Source organism: Anastrepha obliqua, chromosome 5 (genome assembly GCF_027943255.1).
Source record: "Anastrepha obliqua isolate idAnaObli1 chromosome 5, idAnaObli1_1.0, whole genome shotgun sequence".
Taxonomy (NCBI): Eukaryota; Metazoa; Arthropoda; class Insecta; order Diptera; family Tephritidae; genus Anastrepha; species Anastrepha obliqua.
In genome coordinates this window covers 61,893,495-61,916,706 of record NC_072896.1, presented here as the reverse complement: position 1 = coordinate 61,916,706, position 23,212 = coordinate 61,893,495, and the positions used below count along the sequence as shown (strand labels likewise).

General features: G+C 37.8%; 1 protein-coding gene across 1 annotated transcript in view; it reads left to right on the top strand.

The window, feature by feature from the left end:
* Positions 1–23,212, top strand: part of LOC129248797 (protein Wnt-10b) — a 167,697-nt gene that overhangs the window by 129,897 nt on the left and 14,588 nt on the right. The gene's annotated exons all lie outside the window — the stretch shown is intronic.

The window sequence follows — 23,212 nt, the reverse complement described above, 5'->3', positions numbered from 1 at the left end:
CAGACATAGATTTAAGGCAGCGAACGTTATTTCAATCCGTTCAATTCTTTAGATGGACGACCGGTTGTCAAGGGACAGACTACGAATGTCGGCGGATAACAAGTTGACGTTGTTTGATTGATGGTGATTTAACGATATGTTAAGCAATCAATAGCAGATTTTGTCAACAACATTGCCGACGAAAGGAGACCAGATAATAACCAGAACACCGTAACAACAAAGCCGACACAGCAATGGAATTTACCTTTGCTTACTGATTGTTGGTTGTGACCGTGACAGTAGGTAACAATGGGGACACTGAGGGTGGCACTTATTTATGTATAAACGTATGTACATACATATGGATTGGTCATGACAATGCTCAGCACTTGTTGCAAATATTGCATTTGATGCACATCGCCGAGTGTAAGCTTTTATATATTTTATGGTCAAATTGCTGACGCTTCGCTGATTACATACTAAACGTCCTTGTATGCATACAAACATACTTCTGTATATAAACACGTACTTGTGTTTGCATACAATTTATGCATTGCTTTAACTCCATTCTACGAATGTCAACTTATTTTACTTTTACTGTTTAATCTAAAGTTTTTACATACATATTAAGGTGGTTTGAATTTTTCTCAATTTTCTTTCCATATCATTTTTATTCTTCCTTAACTGTAACATATGTATTCTCCTTCGATTATTTAATTAAATTTTGCTGCAAGTAATGCACTTATATACTTACATCCTAGTATCATACATATTTATGTGAACTAGTTAACAAAATATTTATATTGGATCATTAAGAAAATATTTTCCATCTTAATGCCCTACTAAGTATGTTCTTCTGAACATGTAAATATACGAGGTGTATTCAAATAACGCAAATTTTCAAAATTCGCGGGAATTTCGCAGAAAATCGTCAAGCATGCACAACACTTGTCTTATTTTTGCCTCTCACAAACAAACTAGACATGCTATGTTGCTAAAACCGTGAACCTATGATATCTTCGAGACGAGTGTACCAACATAAAAAAAAATCGAAAGTCGAATGTACGTAGCCCGCGAAATTTGAAACCGTATCCTTATTTTTGTAACACACCTCGTATACTCTACTTTCGTCACTTGCCCTGCTGCAAATCAGAATGTCTTCACACTACAATCAGACTGCCCCATTTCGGCTTGGTACCAGTCCGCTCTTTATCCTTTCCTTTGCCTATAATTTGACGATACCATTCGTCTATCGATCTATATCCATTTTGGCAAAAAATATCATAAGTAAATATAATATTATGTTTATTTACTTTCTTTTAAGCAGATGAATATGAATGAGTAGCAAAACACATACTTGCTGGATTGATTGCTTTCATCTTATTAGTGAACAAAAAGTAAAAGTGAAGCCTGATCCATGCACATCCATGTAAAAGAAGCGCTAGAGTAATATTTAAAGAAAGCCATACTCAATCAATGAGAAATAATTATTACTACAACGTTAAATTTAATTAGCCAATATTAGTCAGAATTGGGACATTTTGAGTCCATTGTCACTAGTTTGAAGATGATTACGAAATAGTATGGTTAAATTGCTCACAGATTTACCCTTACCTGGGAGGCGAATGCGGTTGAAAAATGCGGGAAACACTCTACTTGTATTCTTTTTTGGTTTTAAGTACGGACCCTGAGCCTTTCCGTCCTTGTTGTAGTGCCGCTTGAATTAGCAAGATTCGTACATACGAGTATATACGAGTATGTACTCGCCAATAAGGTAGGAATGCGCTAGGAAAAACGAGTAGTGTGGTCCTGGACATATTGACCATGTGAAATTTATTGATATTTACTGCATATGTACGAACTTGTATTTAACTTTTGCTTTGTCTTACGCCAGACGATTGACGAGTGACATTGTGACATAGTGACATTTGCTTGACAGTAATGCAATTTTTCTGTACGGTCGTACATTAGCCAAGCATATACATACATGTGTATACATATATATGCAAATTGAAGCTCAGCGATCAGCGATTGCTGGATGTATATTGATGGCTGGCTGTGCTTTTGAGTGACAGTTGACAAGTTGTACGATTGCACTTGCGGGCGACAGATATGTCTTAATCTGTATTGACTGAAACATAACATTAGCATGATATTGTCATAAACAATTACTTGAGCCCGAGGAAATGAATGTTGTGTGGGGTAGTTTGATTTGCATAGTTATCAAGATGAGAGGCGTCGATGAATTGCAATTGCAGCCAACGTACATATGTAAACGAAATAGGAAATTAAAACATCCAATTCATTGAAGTAAGAAACACTGAAATAAATGTACTTAATAACTTTTATAAATTCAGCCGATTTATAAATTATATTTTTAAAGATTAATGCTAATGACTTATATGCATGACAATTTTCACAGAGGCTGCACTCAATTAATTAAAATTTTAAACCGGAAGGTTTACTTTATTTAAATGAATTATAGAACACTGAATTACGTACATATATTCGACGTATTTAATAATTTAAAGTACTTAATTAAGTATTTTTCCTAATGTTTCCGCAGTTTCAACATAACACAAGCAAAATCAAAAACTTATGGTACGAAGTATAGCGCAGCTGTCAGCTGTTTGCATGTGTACAAATGGCGGTCACAAAGTGTTGTGATCTCTAACAATTTGTTCATAGTACATATGTAATATGAAAAAGCCCACTCTCTAAATGACAATTATATTTATATCGTATGTGTGGTGTTCGTCTTGATGTTTTCACAAATGGAGCGACTTACACCTCCTCCTTCGACCGGCGGATGTTTTTTTATGAGGACCCCTTTCATGACAGCAATACATACACTCGGAGGTTTGCCATTGTCTGCCGAGGAGCGACGGCTGAAAAGTAATACAGGAAATTCTAGATCTCGATTCTTTCGGTGAAATTTTCGATGACAAAAGAAGTTTATAATTTTTTTTAATAATGATACTATAAATGTGAACTCATAAATAACTAGATAATGCATTATATTTGTGAGTATGAGGTTTGAGCGCAATCAACCTAAAGTGCAGCGCGCCAAATGCAGAGCATTCTTCTTCACCGGTTGTGTAAATATTTCATCAGCGGATGTGACATTTTTGAACAAACTTGATACGAGCTTTTTCTATGAATCATGCTCTACTTTTCGTCGGAATTCAATATGTACGAGGGGTGTCTTTTATATTTCGGGATTTGGCAGCCGTGGTGTTGCAATCTGGCAACTGACCGCTGTATCGCAAAGTTTGACATTTTTTGGCTTTTACGTACTCAGAACGTTTTGATATACCAGCGCTATTTGTGTTGTTTACAGTAACTTAAAAGATTCATCTCGGTCCAAAAATGGAATTAAATCGTGAACATTTTCGTGCGATTATTTTTTACAACTTTCGACGTAGATTAACTCAGCAACATTGCATGGCGATGAAGCTCCATCAAGGACCAGTGTTTATCGATGGTATGGTGAATTCAATCGTGGTCGTAGTTCACTCCAAGACGAGTTTCGTGAAGGTCGTCCAAAATCAGTTGTTGTTCCGAAAACCATTGATGCTGTGCGCGAACTGATATTGCAAGATCGTCATGTGACCTATCGTGAGATTGAGACAATCTTAGCATTAGTGGGACCAGCATACATTCAATATTGCATAACTTGTTCGCGTTGGATCCCACACAATTTGTCAATCGCTCAAAAACAGGCTGTGTCGATTGGTCGAAGGAAATGCTCAAAAAATACGATCGTGGGGCTTCGAAACACGTCTATGACATCGTGACAGGTGATGAATCATGGATTTACGCGTATGAGCCCGAAAGTAAACAGCAGTCGACTGTATGGGTGTTTCAAGATGAGCCAAATCTAACAAAAGTTGTTCGCATACGAAGCACTTCCAAGCAAATGGTCGCCTGTTTTTTCGGAAAAACTGGACAGGTCGCGACCGTACCACTAGAACAACGCAGAACAGTAAATTCTGAGTGGTACACAATCATTTGTTTACCAGTTGTCTTCCAAGAAATTAGGAAAACCAATCGCCAAAGACGGATCACTCTTCACCAGGACAATGCGAGCTCTCACACATCGGCTCAAACAACTGCATTTTTGAGCACCCAAATGACTTCTTTTTATTCCCGTACGTAAAAAACAAACTGAGAGGTCAACGTTTTTCGACACCTGAAGAAGCGGTTGCGGCATTCAGAATGCATGTTTTGGAGGTACCTCATTCAGAGTGGCAAAAGTGCTTCGACAGTGTATAGATCTTCATGGAGAATATTTTGAAAAACAATAAAGTGATTTTCGATGATTAAAATTTGTTTTTGTTCTCTAATCCTGAAATATCAAAGGCACCCCGCGTATCAAATGTAATAAAAAGCCTACTGCCGATATGCCGAAAAATTTTCTAAATTTAAGTCAGTCTACAAAACAAAATAATATTCCCACTCAAAATAGGATGATTATCTTAGGGTGCTCGCAGTTTTAAATTATATGGCATGTTAATTTGACCACCTGTTTCTTACCTTTAAAAGATTTTACCATGTGGTTACTTTATTTATTTTTCGAAGATTTTTAAGATTTTTTTACATGTGTGCTTATATCGATGTACATATTTTGTAAGTTATAAGGAAGCGTGTACGAAGGCTCCTTACGGAAAGTGGAGCGATCAAGAATGTCACGTTTTAATAACAGGACAAGACGTCGCTTGAAAAGCCATCAACCCAGCATTACTACAACTTAAAATTGCACAACAAATAGGCAGGGAAAGGATTCAGAGCAGCTGAATGTGTATATACAGGGTCCGGTACTCGAGGTTTAATAAACTTCAGACCGCTTGCGCAGCTAATGCCCGTGCTTCTATTAGTTGGCTAAACGACAGCCCAAAGTATTGTTTGCAAGCGCGCGGAAGAATTTTGGAGGGAGTAAACGTGGAGTAATGGATTTTAAACATAATAGTGTGATTGCATTATATTTGGCTAGAAAATCACAACCAGCGATCCTTCGTGAGCACCTTAAAATAAATAACGCGAAACGTCGCGTACAACGGTTCAAAAAGTTAAGAAGCAACTTGAGCGAAATCTCCGACAAAGTGCCAATCAAATAGCGAAAGAACTGAAAATATCTGACCATAGCATTCACCGCATACTGACAAATGATCTCAAAGTCAAGCCTTGCAAGATCCAAAAAGCGCATGATTTCACACCAAAGCAGTAACAAGGCAGACTTGAGAGAGCTAAGGAGTTACCACGCTTGGCCGAAAGCGGTCAATTTTCGAACATTGTGTTTTCTGATGAGAAAGTTCTTCAAATTTTATAATTTGTAAACTCCCAAAACGATAGGGTTTATTTGATCGACCGTTCATACGAGAATTTGAGTCATCGATTGGTCATCAGGAGGCGGCACCGGCCACAGGTAATGGCTTGTGCTGCTGTAAAGGCAGATGGGCGCTCTCCAATCACTTTCATCGAGCCTGACGTCAAAGTAAATACGAAATATTATCGGGAAAGTATTGCGGAGGCTGCTTTGAAGCCATGGGCAGACAAAAATTTCGGTAGGAGACCATGGACGTTTCAACAGGACTCGGCACCGTCTCACAAAGCCATGGAGAGAAAGGTCCGAACTAAGTTCTCGAGGTGTTGAAAAAAGTCATTGTCCGCGAGTGGACAAAAATACCTGCAAGTCACATTAGGGCAGCTTGCGACTCATTTCTGGACCATCCTAAGGCCATAGTCAAGGCAAAGGGTGGTCATATCGAGCAAAAGTAAATTGATTCTTAATTTTGTGTTATTTTTACACATTTTTTACCTTGAATTGAATAAAAGTAACTTTTTAATTGGTTACACCTCGAGTGTCGGACCCTGTATACATATGCCTTAGCTTCAACACATTTCAGTGCATTTAAATTTGTAGATTCTTTTAAAATCAGTAAATGTATCTGCACAAATAAGTAATTCCCCTTCTTTTTGTTTGTTTGTTTATTAATAGAGCTGACGACACAGCGAATTCGGAATGCGTAACCTTGTATTCTATCATCCTTGAATTCTGCCCGCTCATTTCAATCAGTCGTTGTGCAAACGGCATCGATTTCTTGGCTTTACCCCTGATATTGGTCACACCTTCTGAATTTTTCCCCATGGCTCATACACACAGACAAAATTATTCACACAACAACTAATTTTGGAATCAAGAAACTGTATGTTGAGAAAAAGTAATTGAAAATGTTATTCTAAGAAAAATACACAAATATATTGTTCATTTAAAACTAACATAGGTAAACTTAACAAAACTTTATTCCATAAATAAAATATTAATGAAAATCATACGATTCCTCATATTTTCAAAGGACAAAATTATTCACACAAAGTATTAATATTAAATTTTAACTGATTTCATTTTTCTAACAAACCAACTCATGCTTTCGAATAAGTCCCATTATGAATATGATCATTCGAAACTCAACTTATTTGGCCATTTCAAGTCTTGCTTTCGCCTTGTTAATACATCCACAAATTTAGTTTGCAAAATTACTTTTATTCAATTCAAAGTAAAAAATGTGTGAAAATAATACAAAATTAAGAATAAATTTACTTTTGCTCGATATGACAACCCTTTGCCTTGACTATGGCCTTGAGACGGTCCAGAAACGAATCGCAAGCTGCCCGAATGTGACATGCAGGTATATTAGCCCACTCGCGGACAATGGCTTTTATCAGCGCCTCGAGAACTTAGTTCGAAACTTGCTCTCCAAAATGGCCCAACGAGAATAATCCATCGGATTCGCGTCTGCGGAATTTGAGAGCCATTGTGTGGACGTCATCGTCGTTCGGAACCTTGATTTTAAGCCATTCTTGGTTCAGTCGAGCTTTGTGAAACGATGCTGAGTCCTACTGAAACGTCCAGGGTCTGTCATCGAAATGTGTGTCTGCCCATGGCTTCAAAGCACCGGCCCAATCCATTACCTGTGGCGGGTGCTGCCTCCTGGTGACCAATCGATGACGCAAATTCTCGTATGAACAGTCGGTCAAATAAACCCTATCGTTGTGGGAGTTTACGAATTTGAAACTTCGAACATTGTCGGAAATTGATCGCTTTCGGCCAAGCGTAGCAACTCATTTGTCTCTCAAGTCTGACTTGTTACTGCTTTGGTGTGAGATCATGCACCTTATGGATGTTGTAAAGCTTGACTTTGAGATCATTTTTCATTCGGGGATTTCGCTAAAATCGCTTCTTCACTTTTTGAACCCATTTCCCGTAACGGTGCAGTCTTTTGATGACCACCGCCATGACATTTCGCGATGTAGCATCATTGTAACAAGTAATGGTGCGATAAACAAAAACTTTATTTATTCTAAGGTGCTCGAGCTCACGAACGATCGCTGGTTCTGATTTTCTAGCCAAATATAATGCAATCCCACTATTATGTTTAAAATCCATTACTGATTTCCTTTTTTCGCATTTACTCTCTCCAAAATTCTTCCGCGCGCTTGTAAATAATACCAGCTGCGCGAGCGGTCGTAAGTTGATTACACTACGAGCGCCGGACCCTGTAATAAGAAAAATAAAAACAAAATCCAAAAATTACATCAACGCACATGGTAGCAGAAGTTCTTGAAGAGATTAATATAGAAGCCCATCCGAAAACAGTTCGCAGGGCCTTGAAACGTGCCGGGTAGAGCTCCCGAATGGCTCTAGGAAACCACTCATCAGCAAAATCAATAAAAAGAAGAGGATATAGTTCGCAAAGGAATATAAAAATAAGCCTCTTGATTTCTGAAGCAACATAATTTTTAGCGACGAGAGTGAGTTCAACTTTTTTCAATCGGATGGAAGGATGCGAGGCTGGAGAAGTACAGTGAATCATGGTGGTGGGGATGTATTCAACGGCAGGCGTGGGAACTCTTGTATTTATTGCTGGTATTATAGGTAAATCACTTTACTTTAATATTTTAAAAGAAAACTTGCATGAAAATGTGCAAAAACTGAGTGTTGGAAATAACTTTTATTTTCAACAAGATAATGATCCCAAGCATACTGCCCACGATGTGCGTAGGATCATACATCATGTGCCTCACATTCTTCCAACACCCCCACAGTCTCCAGACTTGAATCCCATCGAACATTTGTGGGGTGAACTCGGTAGGCTCCCAACTAAAGGAGCAACTATAACAGGAATGGCGAAATTTGAGTCCAAATGTGAGTAAAAAACTAGTTAACTCTACTTCAAGTTGACTTAATGAAGTCATTTGGCAAAAAGGAATGCCTCCTAAATATTAAAATTTCATTAAACTTAATACATATTTATGTATTTGTGAAATTGAATTGTGTGAATGACTTTGTCCTTTAAAATATGAAGAATTCTGTGATTTTTGCTAATTTTTCATTCATGGAGTTGAGTTTTGTTAAGTATATGTTAGTCTTAAATTAACAACGAATTTGAGTATTTTTCCTAGAACTTTTCATTACATTAATTTTTTCTCCAGATACAGCTTATCAAATGAAAAACTAGTGGTTGTGTGAGTAGTTTTGTCCTTGGGTGTACATACCATGTATACTTACCAAACAGCGCACACTCGACATGACAAAAATTCGCGATTCACCAAATACTGGCAAACTGGCAAATAGCTAATGGTAAATAATAGGATATATTCCAATATTGACTATTTTCGAGTTGTCGTCAGTGATTTCAGAATTTTTGTTATCGTTGAGAAAAATTGACATACGGGCGACTCAAGCGCGACCAGTACGTTCGTTTTATGAATGAAAGTACTTTGCTCTCAGAAATATGAGGTCGAACTTATAAATACGAGGGGTGCCTTTTATATGTCGGGATTAGAGAACAAAAACAAATTTTAATCATCGAAAATCACTTTATTGTTTTTCAAAGTATTCTCCATGAAGATCTTTACACTTTTGCATGCGTTTGAACCAATTGTCGAAGCACTTTTGCCACTCTGACTGAGGTACCTCCAAAACATGCATTCTGAATGCCACAACCGCTTCTTCAGGTGTCGAAAAACGTTGACCTCTCAGTTTGTTTTTTACGTACGGGAATAAAAAGAAGTTATTCGGTGCCAAGTCAGGACTATACGGCGGATGACCTATTAATTCGATGTTTTGGGTGCTCAAAAATGCAGTTGTTTGAGCCGACGTGTGAGAGCTCGCATTGTCCTGCTGAAGAGTGATCCGTCTTTGGCGATTGGTTTTCCTAATTTCTTGGAAGACAACTGGCAAACAAATGGTTGTGTACCACTCAGAATTTACTGTTCTGCGTTGTTCTAGTGGTACGGTTGCGACATGTCCAGTTTTTCCGAGAAAACAGGCGACCATTTGCTTGGAAATGCTTCGTGCGCGAACAACTTTTGTTCGATTTGGCTCATCTTGAAACACCCATACAGTCGACTGCTGTTTACTTTCGGGCTCATACGCGTAAATCCATGATTCATCACCTGTCACGATGTCATAGACGTGTTTCGAAGCCCCGCGATCGTATTTTTTGAGCATTTCCTTCGACCAATCGACACGAGCCTTTTTTTGAGCGATTGACAAATTGTGTGGGATCCAACGCGAACAAATTTTTTTGACACTATTGCCTAAGATTGTCTCAATCTCACGATGGGTCACATGACGATCTTGCAATATCAGTTCGCGCACAGCATCAATGGTTTTCGGAACAACAACTGACTTTGGACGACCTTCACGAAATTCGTCTTGGAGTGAACTACGACCACGATTGAATTCACCATACCATCGATAAACAGTGGTCCTTGATTGAGCTTAATCGCCAAAAAATGAATTAAGTTCATCCATGCAATGTTGCTGAGTTAATCCACGTCGAAAGTTGTAAAAAATAATCGCACGAAAATGTTCACGATTTAATTCTATTTTTGGACCGAGACGAATCTTTTAAGTTACTGTAAACAACACAAATAGCGCTGGTATTTCAAAACGTTCTAAGTACGTAAAAGCCAAAAAATGTCAAACTTTGCCATACAGCTGTCAGTTGCCAGATTGCAACACCAGGGTTCCCAAATCCCGACATATAAAAGGCACCCCTCGTACATTATTTCCTGTTCTGCTATACAATATTTTAGACTGTTCAGCGTCATTGTGACGAAAAGAATCGTGGCCGCTTGTGACTTCGCCTATGAATGCTATGCTTTAGGCGGCATGCGCATATCAAGCAACGGTGACTGCGCTGGGTGTGCGATTATCAAAATATGTAAGAGTACATAAATCAATATGTCTATACTAATGAGCATAGTTTTGCAGTAAGTGCATCAAGTGTGCATACATACATATATATATAATTGGATATGCATATGTAAAAGATAATTGTTTTACCATTTGTTAGGTAGGAATTCGATCGCTTGGGCATACGTAGATATAATAATGCGATGCGTCCTGAGGAAGGTCATGGTTGCTTCAATATATATGAATTAAAGATGCAATTCAACATTTGCTTAGTTGCCCCATATAAGCATATAGGTTCTATTAATTTTTATACATTTCAAAAGCTTTAAATAATACTAACCAGAAAATTCGTATTTTGATCCCGGTATTCCGTGTGAATAAAGCTTTCTTTTTCAAGGGAAGCATTTTCCTGCTAGACGTTTGCAGATCATGAGAGCCTTTGTTGCTTCGAGCAAGGTTGTATCAGAACGCCTTTTCCAGTTAAGTTTGGCATCCAGGACAAGGTCAAGATACTTAACTTCTCTGGCCAAACCAATAGCAACCCCATCCATGCTGATCTCCCTCATTCCTGGTGAAAGAAATTATGGCTGTTTTGGATGGGTCGATATCCAGCCCATCCCAGCACACCATCGTTTCGTCAAGTTTAAAGCTCATTGCAGTATGTCGCAAAGAATGTTCTCGAACTTGGCTCTTGCTATAATTACAACGTAATCTTAGTATCTCTGATAGCATGGGAAGCAGGTCGACCACTACTAGGCTCCACAGAAGCCCTTACCATCCAATACGTTTGCTGCATGACAACGCCAGACCACACGTTGTTAAAGCGGTTCAGAAATATTTAGAGGGACTGAATTGGAAAATCTTGCCCCACCCGTTGTATTTCTCAGACATTGCAACTTGGGATTACCATCTGTTCCGATCAATGCAGTCAGCCCTTATTGGGTAGAGCATTGCAAACTGACTTAATGAATGGATCAAGTCAGAAGAACCCGAATCTTTCGTCAAAAGAATCCGTATGATGCCGGAAAGATGGAGTTGTAGCTTCCAATGGCACATACATCTCATAATATCACGTATTATTTAATTGTTTAAATAATTCGTAACTTTGGCTAAGAAAGGACGGAAACTTTTTCCCACACCCAATATTTAACACTACGCTTGTTCTAGGTCTTTCTTGCGATCCCACATTACCTTATTGTTGCTGTTTTTGCGGCCCCTGTAAGCCCGCGGCTCTTGAGCTAGTAGTAGTATCATAGGTCCCCCGAAGCAGAACAGCGTGCAATAGCGGCTGATACCACTAATACACGATATACATAGATTGATCTGGGCTACTGACAAGATTTGTGGTGTCATTCCTGTTCAGTTATCTCTGGCACGTCCACGACTGCCAACCAGTCCGCGGTTTTCTCATCCTCGCAAACCTTGCAAAAGGCCAGCGCCTATCTTTTGAAGACCTGATCTATTATACCCTCTTGAAGCACGGTAAGGTCTTCTTGCTCTAGCATCTCCGCAGGATAGTTCTTTGGCAGCACTGCCAAACGGGTGCCTTTGAGAGCGTCCGAATAATAGCTTATTTGCTGTCCGTTACTATCCAGCGGGGCTGGCGTGGGAGGAAAACCCTGCCGCTCCCTGGCCGGAGGATGCGCTCGCTGCCTCTTATAGCTGGGTGCCTGCGGGGTTATCTTTCGCTTTTCCGCTTTGCAACGGGTGCGGGCTCAACTGCTGTTTTCACGCTTCCCTGTTCTGGGGCGGGTACAAGTGCAGTCCTTTTCTTGCCTGCCCTGTAGCGGTATTAGTCCCGCTTAACCACCGATGATATACAGGGCTGGTACATGCGTCGGGTTTTCCAGGTGGCGCCAAAGTTGGGCGTATGCCCCTCCCTCGCCTATCGAGTTGCAGTTGTTTCTCTTTGAAGATCTCCTCGCTTCACTATCTTTGATGCTGGGTCTGTGATGACTGACCCACCCTATCTCTCAGCATCTAGGGTTGGTTCCTAGTACACCCCACGGCTGGTGGATAGTTCATCATCCTTGCTTACGTGTTTAGCACTTCCGCCTTTGAGAGCCCCGCGAGGTGGTGTATGCCAATACCCTTTTTGTTATTGTTATTTTTGTTGTTTTTGTTTTTGTTTTTGTTCTCTTTTTCCTACAACTGTCTCCCCGATAAGGCAAGCTGGACAATCCTCAATTTTCTTGACGATCTCAACAGATCCGCCGCACCAGCGCCCCTTGCCGCGGTAAGGCCATAGTTACTCCTCAATTCGGCTCGGTGTTGAGGAGGCGCTGTTATAGTACAGCTGAATTTACTTCCTGGTGAATGGGAAAGGTTACACATAACCCCTGGATTAGGAGGTGTCAACTCTTGGACATCGTTTTCAAGTGGTACCAGACATCAGAATGAGTTATCGTCTGAACGACAATTCCTCCCGGTGCCTGGTTCTGTTTGGAGACTCGATTAAGTCCCTGCACTGTGTCTAGCTGACTGCCGTAGCAGGAGCACTACTTTAAACTTCCTATCCTGTTCACTATATTTATTCTAAGAAATATTATCGTCATATTTCTATCGAAAAACGGGAATTCAGACGGGTTCAAAGCACGAAAAGATATAAAATCCCACTCAGCCCACCCTAATTTCTTTAAGTTTAAATTAATATTTCATTTTGTGACAATGAATATAATTCATTAAAATGAACTCGGTTAAAGTGTCATTTTTATATAAGTAATTTCGCAGCCCTTATACCTTTGAGCCATTGTTGCTTTTGCTTGTACCGTCTTTTTATATCTTATCTTAAATTTATATATGTATGTATCAGTACTGAAATAATTGCAATGGTTGGCAAAAATAGTGAATAGAGTTCCTGCAGTGACAATAAAGACGATTGAGCAATAGTCCAGTAAGACAAAGTAATTGAGGAGCCACGCGATCAAAAAAAACTTACAAAAATCGCAAACATTTTCGGAGAAAGAAATAGTTCAATGTGTCACAGCCCTAAATCAAAGAACAGCTAACAACGTCATCAGCGCCGACATACTTGGCCTTGAAGCTATTCTTACCAGCTTCAGCTACTTTTTCCAATACATCTGGCCGTAAGGCGTCAATGATGGCTTGAAGCGCGTTTCAACACGTTGCGCACGTGGATCCAAATGCCGTCGATGTTTAGGATTCATTTTTTGGAAACAAAAGCTCAGACAGCAAGGCTCGATAGTGCCACCTTTCACCGTAACACCAGAAATAAGGACCGATGATGCCAGAAGTGCTCTATGGACTTCGCGAACAGATTTATTTTTTTCACAGTAAATTTCCACAATTTGGAAGCGTTGTTCTGGCGCTAAACAATTCGTGAAGACTTGCCAAACTTTACTGAATAGAAATGTCAACACAGTTTGCCATTCTCAGTTATCAAACCATAGTTATCGATGTCCATAGTTCTCATGCAGCTAAAATACACCCGATATCTTCTCTTTGAACTACATATTTTTTTTTTTTGTTTTTGGAAGGAGGTTGAAATCAAAATGTCAGAAACATCTCAGAGGTGCCGACACACCCATGGTATGTGGGGGACGCTTGCACTAATACTATAACAATCATCCACCTCGGCTAATTCTACCCAGAGACCACAAAAGTAAAACTTGTGGATAGAGCCGCGTTTATGTCCGAAGACACAACAGGTACCTGCGTCCAGGTTCCTCTCCTGCAGGCATATGAAGGCTATACACCGTCGATAGACCCAATTACTCCCACTTATAGGTGATTCCAAAATAAAGGAGACATCGGAAAACTTGCAGTAGTGTTATCTTAACTCGCTGCCGTCTTGTCTTCTGTACGATACTGTATTGAGTGTTTCACTCAAACGTCTGTACTTGTTGTCGGTTCGTCAGAAACTGTCCGCCTTCTCTGTTGCTGCAACTGCGTTCCCAATCAATATGGCGAAGTCGCGTCATAAAATGCATATCAAATTTCAGAAACTTTCCAACAAGTCCTGCCTGCAAGCTACATGCCTACAGTCTACAATCTGCAAAGTACGCCGCAGCTCATCAACCACAAGACACAAGCAGTACCTAGCATGAGCCAGGTACGCTTATATGTAAAATTTTAGATTTGCCAGAGTGTGATGATTCGCCCGAAGACTGACCTATGTTTTCTGTGGTCTTTAAGGAAACTTCGGAAATGAGTTCGTACTCACAATTGGAGAATCTGTTACATCTCCAGAAAATCCTAAAGTGTAAAGTTAGACAACAGATGGAGTCGTGGCTGATCCTCCCATCCAGTGTAGTTGCGGTCATGAAAACATTGGAATTTCAACACGGTCGCCTAGAGTTGCTAAAGAAGCCAAATAGCGAAAGCTCGACCTTTCCCACCTATCACCGGAGGACAGCTCGCCGATATCCTCTAGAAAACGCAGGTGCGTTACCACATCTATTCGGGCAGCAAACCCGATGCACAGAATGCAGAGGTAAGGTTGATAGAATGCCAGGTTTGGCTATCCGCTATGTTGAAAAACAAAATGCTGCTTCATCATTGGTCACTCGGCACCAGAATTCTGCCCGTTCATTTCGGACGGATTCATACTATCGCCCAATCAGTCGTTGTCCACAGGATGATAAAATATCAGATTTGGCCACCTGTTATGGTGAAAAGTACAATTATGCGAGTAACTTCGGCTATCACGTCGCATGACATCGTTATAGTGTGCGGCAACAACGATAGAACGAGGCCATTGGAATCGGGGTACCGTAACAGAAGCAAAGCCAGTTCCAGAGTCAAATCAGATCTGTTTTAATGGAGGCGTCAGCAGGAATTCTACGGAGACCAGCGATTAAATTTTCAGCACTTGACGTTGGTAGTGATTCTCTCACCAATGATGCGAATCACGGGAGAGATGTACCGATTAAGCAATTCTATTTTACACTTCTACATTAAAACTGTTACTGTACTAATTCAATAATTTAATGTAATCAACTACTTGTGTACTAAATTTAAATTATTTATTTATTCTAAAACACAGTTTTGTTATATTTCAAACGTGCTTAAAATCTAAACGCCTTTGAATTGACGGGAGCCTGTCTTTGAACGTCAGTTGCTTATGGGAATTCAGGCACATATGATGCATGAAAAGATTTGATAACCACTTAATTTCTTTAACTTTAAATTTATCTGTTATTTTGCAACATCGAATAAAAATCATTAAAATGAACCAACCTAGTGTATGAACTAAAAGTGTAATTTTTTATAGTTTCAAAACTCTCACATCTCGAGGCCATTGTTGCTTTTGCCTACAATATTACTGTTTTGATTCATTGTATTTAGGAAACTATCGTACCTGTAGTAAAATTTAGACAAGTTTTATTACAAATTTATTTATTTTAATATGCAGATACAAACAAAAGAAACTAAATTTCATGTTAGGAGATTTATGCATGTCGGTAAAGAGAACGACGGAGGAAGCTGATAATAAACAATAACCGAAAAATCACATAGATGCACAACCTGGAGCTTCTGATACATAGCAATGATGATGTAAATTTACAGTTCAAAAATTCCACAAATTTAATCTTTTAATTACGTTTCTAATTTCACTTTACTTTTTCTTCGACTTTTGTTGTATCATATTGTACTTTCATAAGATATTTGATTTAAAGATAAATATAGGTTGTCATAAAAGTCTTGCGGTATTTTTATTGAATTTTCAATTGTTCATAAAATTGGTTATAATAATGCGATTTAAGTCAAATATGCGCCGTTTTGTTCGATGACGAGTTCCCAACGAGATGCCAACTTCATAATGCCCCTCTGATAGAAGCTCGCTTCACTATTGTCAAAAAACTCGAGGAGCCAATTTTCACAGGACTCTCTTGAGGACAACTTCCGACTACCAAGCTCGTTCGCCATGGACAGAAATAGGTGGTAATCACTTGATGCGAGATCCGGACTATACGGTGGATGCAAAAGAACCTCCCATCCGAGCTCCCGGAGCTTCTGGCGCGTCACCAAAGATGTGTGTGGCCTGGCGTTGTCTTGATGGAAGACAATTCGGCCTTTGTTGATCAAAGATGGCCTCTTCTGCATGAGTACTGCATTCAAGCGGTCCAGTTGTTGGCAGTACAGGTCCGAATTGAGCGTTTGGCCATAGGGGAGCAGCTCATAGTGGATGATTCCGTGCCAATCCCACCAAACACACAGAAGAACCTTCCTGGCCGTCAATCCAGGCTTGGCCACCGTCTAGGCAGCTTCACCGCTTTTTGACCACGACCGTTTGCGCTTCACGTTGTCGTAAGTGACCCACTTTTCATCGCCAGTCACCATCCGCTTCAAAAACGGGTCGATTTTGTTGCGATTCAGAAGCGATTCGCATGCATCCATACGGGCAAAAATGTTTTTTTGCGTCAAGTCGTGTGGCACCCATACATCGAGCTTCTTTTTGAATCCAAGCTTCTTCAAATGGTTTATAACGGTTTGATGACTCATGCCCAGCTTTTGGCCAATGCTACGGCTGCTACTATGCCGGTCTCTTTCGATCAATTCAGCGATTTTATCGCAATTTTTGACGACAGGCCTTCCGGACCGTGGCGCATCTTCGATCACCTCTGCACCAGAACGAAAACGTTGAAACCATCGTTGTGCGGTGGAAATGGAAACTGTATCGGGTCCATAAACTGCACAAATTTTATTGGCAGCATGAGATGCATTTTTGCCTTTATCGTAGTAGTACTGTAAAATATGCCGTATTTTCTCTTTATTTTGCTCCATGTTTGCGACGCTATAACTCACGAACGACTAAAAGCAAACAACAATTCATCAAACACGTGTTAGCACGTGAAAAGAGCTTTCCAAAAAGCTCTAGCGTGAACCGATGCGACGAATACAACTAGAACTACGCGCTTGCAAAGACAAGCTTGCGGAAATACCGCAAGACTTTTTTGACAACCTATAATAACATATTCTGTTATAAACAATTTTTGTTATTTTATTTAAAACGGCAAATTCTCTTTAAAATGCAGCTTTTCCCCATAAAACAAATAACAACCATTTTTTCTCATAATATTGCGACATAAAAAAGATGTGCCATGGTATAAATCTATTGATGACGGCACTTCTCGACGTAACGGCAGAAAAATATCATTTTCTGTAAATTTTGTCTCAAGGTCAGCTTCTTAAAGTTTAGCGATAGTAAACAGCCAATAAATGGTGTTAAAAATAGAAAACAAATTGATTTATTTGCTTAAATCACCGACTGTTACTACATTTAAAAGATCATAATTATTTTAAGGATTGAATTTGGTGAGGTCGACCAATGCAGGGTCGACTCTCGTTCTGAGTAAACGTGAAGTGACAAGTTTTTCCCCGGTTTCATTACACTTCCTATTCACGTTCGGTGAAAAAATTAAAAGAAACGTCAAAATATTTCCATATGAAAATTTTCTTTCCACTGACAATTTGTGTGTGAAAAAATGGGGACGTTCGTGGTAAAAGTTCCTAAAAATTTGCCTGGGACAAAATTATTCACACAACCACTAGTTTTTGATTCGATAATCATTATTGAGAAAAATTTTATGTAATTAAAAATGTTATTCTAGGAAAAATACACAGATTCATTGTTTATTTAAAACTAACATAAACTTAACAAAACTCAACTCCATGAATGAAAAATTAACAAAAGAATTCTGTGGTCTTCATATTTTTAAGGGACAAAGTCATTCACACAATTCAATTTCACAAATAAATATTAAGTTTAATGAAATTTTAATATTTAGGAGGCATTCCTTTTTGCCTGATGACTTCTTAAGTCTATTTGACGTAGAGTGAACTAATTTTTTACTGACATTTGGACTCAAATTTCGCCATTCTGTTATAGTTCCTCCTTTAGTTGGGTTTTGCTAGTTACTTTTAGCTACACTCCTACCCAATTCACCCCACAAATGTTCGATTGGATTCAAGTCTGGAGACTGTGGTGGTGTTGGAAGAATGTGAGGCACATGATGTATAATCCTACGCACATCGTGGGCAGTATGCTTGGGATCATTATCTTGTTGAAAATAAAAGTTATTTCCAACACACAGTTTTTGCACATTTTCATGCAAGTTTTCTTTTAAAATATTATATTAAGGTAAAGTGATTTATCTAGAATACCAGCAATAAATACAAGATTGCCCACGCCATCTCCACACCATTATACCCCCACCACCATGGTTCACTGTACTTCTCCAGCCTCGCATCCTTCCATCCGATTGAAAAATTTTGAACTCACTCTCGTCGGCACTTATTCATAAAGGGACTTATTCAAAAGCATAATTTGCTTTGTTAGAAAAATGAAATCAGTTGAAATTTAAAATTCATACTTTGTGTGAATAATTTTGTCCCTTGAAAATATGAGGAATCGTATGATTTTCGTTCATATTTTATTTACGGAGTAAAGTTTTGTTAAGTTTAGGTTAGTTTTAAATAAACAGGATTATTATTATACTTCAAGATATAGCTTGTTAGATCCAAAATTAGTTGTGTGAATAATTTTGTCCGTGTGTGTCTGTATAATTAATATTTATGATTAACATTTCTATTATTTCTATTTCTATAGTAATATTATTGTACAATTGAATTACCTTCAAACAATAGTTTTAAACAAATGTAGCTAATAAACAAACTTTTTTGAATAAATCAATATGAATAAATTTTATAATTGAATGTTATTGGTAAAAACGTCTTCCACTATTTGCAAAAGTTGTATTTTTGCATTGTTCAAAATATCACGACTTGAAATATTTTTACGGGAACTAACATGTACTTGAAAGTCTTCTAAATACAACTCATCGGTGTTTTTTCAAAATTAACAATATGGCGCCCTTAGGAAATATTTTTCAGATTTTCGAGAAAAAAACCGACAATTGATTGCTAAAAAAAATTGAAATTTTTGAAAAAAAAGAGGTTGTCTGTAAAGTCGATTTACTGACGATAGTTTAACGTGACAACGTCATAAAAAAATACTGATGTAAGGGTTGCAATTTTCAAAACAAAATTTTAATTTTATTTGTTTGATAGATATTTTGTATGGATATAGAGGAGGAGGTAAATGGAATCGCAATGGAATAGGTCAAGTTACATTTACACAAAACGTGAAAAATTACGAAACATTTATCAAATTCATGAAAGATATCTTCAATTTCGATTGTGCATCAGACGTTAATAAGTCAACAACACTAAGAGGCAACATCATCGATTTGCCATTTTCAAGACTCTTTACACTCGAAACACTCGCTTTCATTTCCTACTTTTCCTATCATCGTCCTATTCTCAACAGAGAAATGGTTCATTACCATGCACACAGGAAGAAGGAATATGCAAATACAAATATGTGAATTTATATATCGCACTCTAAATACAAAAGGGTCACAACTCAAAATGTACTTCTGCTCAAATATGAATGAGACGTTATCAATAAAACGGTCCGCGGATGACATATGGCAAAAATAATTTTTTTGTTTTTTGGTAGGGCTGTTATAAGCTTACATGGCAAATTTAAGCGTGATATGTCACATAGTTTGTTTTCTGTGCTACTGTAAACAAGTTAAGCTCGAGTGTGGAAAATTTTGAGTTGTGACCCTTTTGTATTTAGGGTGCGTGGTGTACATATGCGCATATACATACATATGTATGCTCACTTAAGTAGGAGAGAGCCAGATGTCGAACGTTGCCGAATGCAGGGGCCGATCGTGCTCTTTGTCGTTCGTTCTGCGCTTTCGCTTGCAGTTCAAGCAAGATAACGACGATTGAGCAAGATAACGACGAATGAGCAAGATAACGACGATTAAGCAAGATAGCGACACATTTTTTCGTGCGTGCAGCCGGCTAAATCGAATTATAAGACGTTATCACGTCAAAAACAAATATTTACTTCTATCAGGCACGAGTTTTTTATGTTTCTTTAAAGCAGTACAAATTTTATTGAAATATACCAAACGGTTTTTAAGTTACAGTGATCCCCAGTTCGAAAAATATATGGTAGTTTTGAGAAAAACGCATTTAAAGTTTTGCTATCAATTTATGTAGAGTTATACGAATTACTTATTTACTTACACTGTGTCATCTATTCCTGGGTCATATAATAGTTCTTCAGCCGTCATAGCAGCTTTCAAAATATCGATTTGCTGTTGCCTAGGTAGCTCTCTACCTTCTCGAGTGTTATTGTTAGCGCGTTTGTGGCAGTCATACGTGCAGCCTCCATTTTCTCAGCATACCGATGAGGATTAGGCCCACAATTAAGTCCAATTAAAACCAATAATAAATGTATACCTTCATTGAATATACAAGTAGCTATGTATGCAGCAATTAACAGCTAGTTTAATTAGTATTTATCGTTTTTGGGCATATTTTCCATACCAGGTAATTAAAGCTTTCATTATTATTTTGATTGAATCCACCTACACATCTTGAAAGTAAATTTTTATTACTGAGATCTTCGTAAGTAGGTTTGATGGCATTTAAAACATCAGGAGGTAAGGGAGAATAATCGTGAGTATAAATAGCAAGTTCTTCCCTTGCTCAGCGCGTTGGTAAGAGCACCAAGAATCTTCGCCTTTTGGACACATATCATGATTCGGCCTTTCATCGCTCGAGTCGTAGTGTACATTTCCATCAGATTTTTTACACTTTAAAAGAGCAGAAATAGCACTGAATGCCATAATAAAATTTATTATTCGAAATTCAGTACTGCTGTCTTCAGGTACATCATTTTCAGTGTTTTGTTTCAATTTTTTAGAAGATGTATTCTCAATACTTTGATCACGTTCCGCTGTTTTCGGATTAAACACATTCTTTCTTTTCACTGAACGCGACTTATTAATATTTTCAGAACTCCGAAGTTGTATTGAAACCTTTCTGGAATCACGTCCCATGGTAAATTACTTAAAAAATAATTTATTTTAACACACAACTAGCGACTGCTCAGTGCAACGACTACAGGCATAGTGGTAACAAAAAATATTTTTCAGCACTTGCACTACCTATAAATTGTAAATATATATAGTAGGGTATATATAGGGAATATATATGATTAGGTACACTTATATCATAGGTGGGCACTTTGCAGTAACAGTAAAAATGCAGTAAATATAATATTTTACTGATATTGCAATTTAATTTTCATTACCAGTAAACTCTTACTGATTACTGAAAAAAATTTGCAGTAAAAATATTTTTTTACTGATTACTGAAAAAAATTGCAGTAAAAATATTTTTTTACTGATTACTGAAAAAAATTGCAGTAAAAATATTTTTTTACTGATTACTGAAAAAAATTGCAGTAAAAATATTTTTTTACTGATTACTGAAAAAAATTGCAGTAAAAATAATGTTAATATAATTTGATTTACCTAGATACAAAAAAACAACACTGTATATGTTATACTCTTACTAAGGCTTAATTAATTAAAAAATAATGATAAAGAGGAATTTTTGTGTTATAAAAGTTATAACTGTTGCAGTCCCTTCTTAGATAATAAGATACTATTAGGGCTTAGCAAGAGTATATTATCTTCGGTGCGTCGGAGATCTTTTTTCTTGTTCAGAAGGCAAAAACTCAGCGATGCAAATTTTGAAATGCTTGTGTTAAGAAAGCTAATAGCTAATAGCAAATCAAATTATATTATCAGTAATTTTACTGCAATTTTTTTCAGTAATCAGTAAAAAAATATTTTTACTAAAAATTTTTTTCAGTAATCAGTAAAAGTTTACTGGTAATGCAAATTAAACTTCATTATCAGTAAAATTTTACTGATTACTGCTATTTGTAATGCAGTAAATTTATAATGCAGTGTGCCCACCTATGACTTATATACATATACATCAAAATGGGCATTCATAACAATAAAACCCAAGAAACTGCATGCTCTCGAACGCTCCGGAGCGCTCGAGCGCCCTTTATTAATTGTTGAATAACTCGAAAAGTGTTTGTCGAACTTGCTTAAATTTTCACACAATATTTCTAAGGTATTATATTTTAAGAAAATGCCAAAAATCCAATTTCTTTTTTCATTCTGACTACCCCTTACTCCTGAAGGAAAATAATTATTTGTTGAATATCTTGCACATAACGTCCCCTTAGTATTAAAATAGCCTATAAATTTTTTGATGTTTTGAGAAAATGAATTTCAAACTTTTTGTCGAAAGTAGCTCTCACTCAAATCTCGTTATGTCTGTAAATATTTATTATTTTTTGACTGACGTTTTGACCCACTTTGTGGAACTAGAATTTGATAAAATTTTGACCACATATAAAATCGACGATGGAGAATCCAAAAATTCAATAAAAAATTAATAACCTATGAGCACATAGGCTATTGTTATACTAAGGGGACGATAAGTTTCATGGCTACATTGGAAATGGAACACTTCTATCATGGAGTGAAAAATGTTAGTTTTAATTTAGTTATTTAACAGAAGCTGTCTGTCGTCTGCCATTGTTAATGTGTTGTGTTAATATCACTTTGGGGAAAAAGAAATCCATTTTCTCGGTAGATGGCTGCAGTGATCGATATCTCGATTGACACTAAAAAAATTCGTTTTGTTTTTGTTTCTTCCATTCAGTTGTTAGTTACAGAGTGTTAATAATGGAAGTCAACAAAGAAAAAACTCTTGTAAAACTATTAAAAACTTTTGTAGTTTTTATTTGATAAAGGCGAATATGCAAGTTGAAATTGTGAACGGTGTTTATGATATGATGTTAAAGAAAATGTCATAATGTCGATGAAATCACAGACGTAATCGAAGTTGGCCGGCATGTTAGTAGTCATAGCAGCGTTCAGCAGCATGTTTCGGCGCCGATCTCAAAAACTTGGCCTATATTATGGCGTCTTGGCGTCATATTTGGGCTGAAGAGCAATCCGAAGCTATTCAAGAACATTATTACATTCATTGAAAACAACCGTTTGGCGCGGCCTATGAACTGGAGGAATCATCTGCCCATATTTCCTCAAAGACGAGGCCACTGTAACAGTGAATGGCGAACGCTATCGCGCTATGATTCCGGAAGTTGAAACC